This window comes from Macrotis lagotis, chromosome 2 (genome assembly GCF_037893015.1).
Source record: "Macrotis lagotis isolate mMagLag1 chromosome 2, bilby.v1.9.chrom.fasta, whole genome shotgun sequence".
NCBI lineage: Eukaryota > Metazoa > Chordata > Mammalia > Peramelemorphia > Peramelidae > Macrotis > Macrotis lagotis.
Genome location: NC_133659.1, coordinates 73,557,694 through 73,565,578, shown reverse-complemented (window position 1 = coordinate 73,565,578; position 7,885 = coordinate 73,557,694). Strand labels below are relative to the sequence as shown.

General features: G+C 37.1%; 1 pseudogene; it reads left to right on the top strand.

The window, feature by feature from the left end:
• Positions 1 to 6,756: 6,756 nt before the first annotated feature.
• On the top strand, positions 6,757 to 7,297 carry LOC141511054 (large ribosomal subunit protein uL22 pseudogene; annotated as a pseudogene).
• The last annotated feature ends 588 nt before the right edge of the window (positions 7,298 to 7,885 follow it).

The following is a 7,885-nucleotide window of genomic DNA, read 5'->3' as shown; positions in this document are numbered from 1 at the left end:
GGTACTCTAAACTTACGAATGTAAAGTTTCCTTTGAGCTGTCTCAATTCTTCCTTCCTCATCGAGTGCAGCTCCCTCACTGATGAGGGCATACCAGGCTGGGTGGTCCTGTGTCTGTACAATCAATTCTAAAGTTCTTAAGAGAGACCTTTAGGATGTCCCAGTATCACTTCTTCAGATTCACCAGAAAGCACTTGGCCTGAATGAGTTCTCATAAAATGGGTTTTTTGACAAGCATACATCTGGCATTTTAACAGCCCATCGAAGTTTCACTCTGTAATAATATTGGAATGTAAGTCAGTTTACCTCAAAAAAGGATCTCAGTGTCTAGGATCTTTTCCTGCCAGGTGATCTTCAGTATCTTCCTAAGATGATTTAACTGGAAGCAATTCAGTTTCCTGGCATGGTGTTGGTAGACTGTCAATGTCAGTTTGGTAGTCAGTCTAATACCTCTTCTCTCCCACACTTTCTCTCAAAGCCTTCCAAATACTGAGGTCCTCTTGACTCCAGGGCCAGTGCTCTATCCATTGTGCCACCTAACTGCTCCTCAAGCTCTGTTCTCCCCCTCTAGGATTATACCCGCTTTGTTGGATAAATTATTTGTGGTTGGCTATACCTTTTGCCTTTTGTAATACCACATTCCTTGCTCTTCACCTCCTTTTTAGAATTTTAGCAGTTATATCCTGTGATCCAGATTATGGTTCCCTGGTACTTGACTCCTTTCATTCTAGTTTTCTGAAGTATTTTTTCTTAGATCTGGATGTTCTAGACATTGATTCTCTTCCTGGAAATTTTTATTTTGTTTTTTTTTTCAGGATGCTAATGATTACTGGTACATTCTTTTTTTTTTCACTTTACCCTCTTGTTCTAATATATCTATATACTATATATCTGGTCAGCTTTATTTCATTATTTCTTGAAGTAAGTCCTGGTTCTTTTTTTTTTTTTGGTTACAATTTTAGATACTCCAATGATTTTTTTTTTTTTTTAGAATTTTGCAAGGCAAATGGGGTTAAGTGGCTTGCCCAAGGCCACACAGCTAGGTAATTATTAAGTGTCTGAGTCTGGATTTGAACCCAGGTACTCCTGACTCCAAGGCCAATGCTTTATCCACTGTGCCACCTAGTCGCCCTTCAATGATTCTTAAATTACTTCTCCTTGATTCCTTTACAAAGTCAATTGTTTTGCTATGAGTTACCTTAAATTTTCTCCTACTCTTTTCCAATGTTTTGACTTTGTTTTAGTATTTTTTTCTCTTGAAATCATTAACTTTAATTTGGTTTATCTTAATTTTCAAGAAGTCTGTTCCTTAAGTAAAAGTTTCTATCTCTTGTTTCAAGCCATTCTCTTTTCGAGTCTTTTCTCATATATTTTATTCGTTTTATATTCTTTCCTCTAGTCCTGTCATTTTACTTTAAGAAATAATTTTTAACACTTGCATCATTTCCTTTAGAAATTGTAATTGCTCTTCTGAGCCAGCTATTTTTCTTTTCCTTTTTTTTTTTGTGAGCTGTTGGGTCTATCAGCTTTTTTATTTTTTGTTGTTGTTTGTCCTTTCTTTTTCTTCTTCTTTTTTTTTTTTTGGTTTTGAAAGGCATGGGGACAAGTGATTTGCCCAAGAGGGTCACACAACTAATTATTTAATTGTCTGTGATCGAATTTGAACTCAGGTCCTCCTGATTCTAGGGCTGGTGCTCTATCCACTGCCCACCTAGCTACCCCACCAGCTATTTTTCTTTGAGGCTTTACTAGTAGGTATTTTAGAGTCATTCTCTTCTGTAATTGTTTCTTGGACATCTCTGGCAGTATAATAGATCTTCATCTATTTTTTGTTTATATTCTGCCTTATTTCCCCAAATGGGATTACTTCTTGAGGGACCACTTCTGGGCTTGTATGACCCTGCTCTGCCTCATCTGGAGTCTTACAACTATATTCTTTGGATATTGATTGGGACTGATTTCCAGAGTGTTTTAGACCATGCAGTTTCAAAGTTTCAGTCGACTTTATGTGGTCTGACTAAAGACACAGTTTGATTGTTGTCCTCCTGGTCTTCCAGGTTCCAGATCTCCTTTGGCTCTAGGAAGAACATTTGTGGACTTGCCTGTAGATGTTTTAATAGATAGTTTCTGGTCCTAGCTCCTATCAGTCAGCAAGAAGACTTCAGGTTCAGAGTGACAGCACCATCTGCTTTTCTTTGTTTTTTAATCTTGGGGCTGAAGATAAGACGTTACCTGGAATCAAAAAGACAATGTGGTGGTCTTGTTCGGCCTGCCAATGATGTCCCTCTCTGGTCAGAATGAACACAATACCTGTTTATCCTAGGTGTGTGCCTGGGGGGTTTAGTCTGAGGTCTCCTTTCTAGGGTCAGCAGGGACAGCAGTCTCTGTTTTTTTGACCTTTAGCAACAGCCAGTCTCTTTCATTCTGAGAGAACCCTCAGCTTGGGGAGGGCAGAGCCATTCCTAGGTGTGTTTCCTAGCTGGGCTCTGCTGGGTTTACATCTCAGACAGGAGGTGGTAGCACAGGGATGGGGAGAAGCAGAATGGGATGGCAGCAAAGCTTTCCTCCAACCCATTCTTTCAAGAGAAAAAGGTTTTGCTCCAATGTTCTCTCCCAACAGCAGATGGCAGTATAGGCTTTGGCGGTCTCACTGTGACCTAGCCACACAGAGACATGACCCCCAAGCAAACTCACCATTTCAAAGCAGGGTCTCTTAGAGAAAAGGGGAGAAATCAAATCCTGCCATTGGACGGTAAATATACAGTCAACCCATAGTTGCCAAATAGTTCTAAGTATCAGGGTTTGCCAGCTTTTAAGATTTCAAGTCTTTATGTCAGCCTTATATAAACCAGTTACTGGAAAATAGCTCACTGTTCATCTTTACTGAAAGTCTTTTCTCCATAGGTTTCTTTCTTTCTTTCTTTCTTTCTTTCTTTCTTTTCTTTCTTTCTTTCTTTCTTTCTTTCTTTCTTTCTTTCTTTCTTTCTTTCTTTCTTTCTTTCTTTTCTTTCTTTCTTTCTTTCTTTCTTTCTTTCTTTCTTTCTTTCTTTCTTTCTTTCTTTCTTTCTTCCTTCCTTCCTTCCTTCCTTTCTTTCTTTCTTTCTTTCTTTCTTTCTTTCTTTCTTTCTTCATTCATTCATTTAGTGTTTTTCACACAATTATCTTTGTTTATACCTTTTTTGAACCAATACAATTATCTCCATCAGAGGGGAGGCTCTACCTTCCTAAATAATTACTCTAAAGTAATTGTGGGGGGAGCATCTTAAATTTCCTCAAATATTACTCTAGCTGCATATTGATTATTAACAAAGCATATGGAAGCAAATGGGGTCCTAAAAAGACTGTCACTGATACAATCAGCTAAGGTAAGTTCTGGTCCAACTCATTGCATAATGAGGTCTAGCAAAATTTCAGATTTCAACTTTATTTGGGCTGTTTCATCTTCCATTGGCTCTAAAAGTCCTTTGATAACTATGGTTGATCAGCACCAGTTCATCGCACAATAAACCCTGGTCTAGGACTCATCAGGTCCTTGGGTATATCACCACTGGTAGGAGTTTGTGGATCTGTCAGTTGACTGATTTTGTACAAAGTCATACTGAAAAAATACTGTGTATACCTTGCTTTACACAGATTTGCTTGCCTGTTGCTCCCCCTATAGATTGTAAACTCCTTGAGGGCAGGGAGGATCTTTTGCTTAGTTTTGTATCTCCAGTGCTTATCAGAATGTCTGCTAATTTTGTTCATTTGTTGTTTACTTATTGAAAGCTCCTAAGTGAACTCAGCTAAAAAAAATAATGAAGAATGTATAATAAAGTCTTGTCCAGGTCACAGTACTCCTTTCTCCTGCTATGTTAAGAGTTTTACTGACTGTTGCTGTAACCCTGGATAGTTGATATTGTCTTCTCCTTGGATCCCATTGTTTCCAGTGTAGCTTCTCTGTGGTATATGCAAGTTTCTTGATATTAGAACTGGGTTTTTTTTGTTTTGTTTTGTCTCTCAATGCCTCACACATTAGGGATGTTTGCTAAATGTCTGTTGAATTGGGTCCTGAACATCACCTTGGATATTAGTCATACTCATTATCTGTGTTAAAGGTAAGTATTCATCTGCTCTTCTCCTTTGATGAACTTGGTTTTGACTGTCCTATAATATTGCACCTCAAAAGACCACCATCATTTCCATGGAAAATGCTTTTTCATTTTGTACCTAGGTAAATCAGGGGAAAATAAAACAAAGGGCATGACTATTCTTGAAGACCTTGGGTCCTATTTTTGTTTTCTATGGCTCTCTCCAGTACCCTTTAGCTTGAGAATGTACCTAAAGTGCATCTTGAGTGCATCCTTACAGGGGAATAATTATGGAAATGTCATTTTTGTTTTGAGTCTGTGATGCCCAGCAGCACAGAGTTGGAACAAGTAGGCAATAGAACCATTAGATATTTGATATAAGTCCCTTCTCTATAATGTACTTCTGTTCTAGAGATCTTGGTTTTTGACAGGTGCCATGCTAATCTTTCTAATGTACATATTAGTCATGTCTCTACATTGATTAAAAGCATAAACAACTTCCAATGGCTCCCAAATGTCCACTGAAAAAAATAGTTCAAATTCCTTAGCCAGGTGTACAAGATACTCAAGAATATGGCTCCAACTCATGTTTTCAACGCTTTCTCACATTTCTCAGTGGGAAAGAGTCATGGAGTCAGAGGACATGGGTTTGAATACTAGGCCTGCCATTTACTATGTGTTTGTCCTTGGACAAATAAGATCCTGTTTGGCCTTATTTTGTTCTTTATATGTAGAATAAGAAGATTAGACTATGTGACCTAAATTATTCATCAGTTCATAAATATCTAATTTATTTTTTCCTCTGCCCTTACTATGGATAGTCCTTCTTCATGGAGTGCCTTCTCCCTTCACAGTTGTCTTCTGAACATCTGTCCATTTTACAATGACTGAGCTCAAGTGCTCCCTGATCCCCAGTTATATGAGTCCTGTCCTTCCTTGGAACTCTTGCACTACTATGCTTATAAGTACTTCTCATTTTCTATTTTGTATTTGTAGTCAGCTAGATGGTGTAGTGAACAGAGCACTGAGCTTGGAGTTCTGAGGAAGGACAGTTCAAATCCAGCCTCAGACACTGTATACTTACTAGCTGTGTGACCTTGGGCAAGTCACTTAACCCTGATTGTCTCTCATCTAGGGCCATGTCCATTCATCCTGGTTCATATCTGACTAATGAACCCAGTTGACTCTAGAGAAGAATGTGAGGTTGGCAACTTAGCACAGCACTCCCTGCTAAAATCTAGTTCACATGCTTATCATGGTCTCATATCCCTGATGCATGGTCCTTCTTTGAGAATGAAGGACAAACATCATCATATATAAAATATTATACCCTTCCACTAACTTGTTAACTCCTTGAAGTTAAAGATTATAATTTATTTTTCTTCATATCTGGCAAGAGTAATGGTAGGAGTGGTACTATGCACATAGTAGGCATTTAAATAAATACTTGTTTAATTGTCAAATGGAATAGTCAATTATTCCATTATTATTATTGGAAAGGAAGTGAATACTTATTTATTAATGAAATGAATAAATGTTATTAGTACTACTAGCATTTATGTAGCACTTTACCAATTACTTGAAATAGTTTCTTAATAATTTATAGCATTTTAAAGTCAAATAAATATTAAGTCTTAGACTTCTACAACTGAAAGAGATATTGAGAAGTCATTTAATCATTATGTCTTGTCTACAGGGAAAATAAAATGAAGCATTCAAAATAGAATTGAATGATCAACAAAGAGGCAAGAAAGTTTTGCAAAAAACTATTAGGTTCAGTTGATGTATTGGTTAGTTGTAACTGAATTGCTTTCAGCCCCTCCTCTCACCCTTTAAAAAAGTCTTTATTACAAGGGATGGTTTTACTGGGATATATTTGGATATAGGGTCAATATAAAAAAAATCAAAGTAATAAGAACTACTTAAGAAAGGACTGAATCAATATCATTCTTTTTTTTTTAAACTTTTTCCCAAAAAACATGTAGAGATAGTTTTCAACATTTATTTTTGTAAAAATTTCTCTTTTCTTCCCTTTCCACCACCTTCCCAAGACAGCAAGCAATCTAATGTAGGTTATACATGCACAATCATGTTAAACATATTTTCATATTAGTCATATGGTGAAAGAAGAATTAGAACAAAAGGAAAAAACCATGAGAAACAATAAACAAAAACCAATTTTTCAAAAAAAGTGAAAATAGTATACTTTGATTTACATACAGATGTCAAAATTCTTTCTTTCTTTCTTTCTTTCTTTCTTTCTTTCTTTCTTTCTTTCTTTCTTTCTTTCTTTCTTTCTTTCTTTCATCCTTCCTTCCTTCCTTCCTTCCTTCCTTCCTTCCTTCCTTCCTTCCTTCCTTCCTTCCTTTCTTTCTTTCTTTCTTTCTTTCTTTCTTTCTTTCTTTCTTTCTTTCTTTCTTTCATAGTTGATCATAACACATTGTGGCTGCTATTGTGTATTATGTTCTCTTGGTCCTGCTCACTTCACCCAGCATCAGTTCATGTAAGTCTTTCTAGGCTTTTCTGAAATCTGCCTGCTCATCATTTTTTTAAAACAATACTTTTCCAGGTGAGTGAAGCGCCAGTTTGGGGCCACGTCCGCAATCTGCGGGGCATTGGCCCCATCAGCCCCTCAGTCTAGCTGACCCGAAGGCCTCGGTGAAGGATAATCATTTAAGACGGTGAGGTATTCTCTTGATCCAGAAAACCCCACAAAATCATGCAAGTCAAGGGGTTCAAATCTCTGGGTCCACTTCAAGAACACCCATGAAACAGCTCAAGCCATCAAGGGCATGCACATCTGAAAAGCTACCAAGTATTTGAAAGATGTCACATTGGAGAAACAATGTGTTCCATTCCATTGATATAATGGTGGCGTTGGCAGGTGTGCCCAGACTAAGCAGTGGGGTTGGACACAGGGTCGTTGGCCAAAAAAGAGTGCTGAGTTCTTGCTGCATATGCTTAAAAATGCAGAGAGCAACGCTGAATTAAAGGGTTTGGATGTGGATTCTCTTGTCATCGAGCATATCCAAGTTAACAAGGCTCCCAAAATGAGACGGCGTACTTACAGGGCTCATGGTCGAATCAACCCATTACATGAGTTCTCCTTTCCATATTGAGATGAGACTTACTGAAAAGGAACAAATTGTTCCTAAACCAGAAGAGGAAGTTACTCAAAAGAAAAAGATATCCCAGAAGAAACTGAAGAAACAAAAGCTTATGGCATGAGAATAAATATGACATTAGAGTGTAAATAAAAGTGAAATGAAAAAATTTGTTACTGTAAAAAAAAAACAAAAAAAGCCAATACTTTTCCATTACATTCGTATACCATACCTTGTTCAGTCATTTACCAATTGATGGGCATCTTCTCAATTTCTAATTCTTTCTCATCACAAAAAAGAGCTGCTACAAATATTTTTGCATATGTGGTTATTTTTCCCTTTTTTATGATCACTTTCAAATACAGTCTAATAGTGGTATTACTGGATCAAAGGATATGCACAGTTTTATAGTTCTTTGGGCATAGTTCCAAATTACACTCCAGAATGATTGGATCAGTTCACAAACCCAGCAATAGTACATTAATATCCCAATTTTCCCACATCCCCTCCAACATTTATCATTGTCCTTTTCTGTCATATTAGCCAATTTGATACCTCAGAGGTGGTGCCTCAGAGTTGTTTTAATTTGCATTTTTCTAATTAATAGTGATTTAGAGCATTTTTTCATATGACTAGATATCTTTGATTTCTTTATTTGAATATTGCCTGTTCATATCCTTTGACCATTTGTCAATTGAGGTGTCCCAACCTA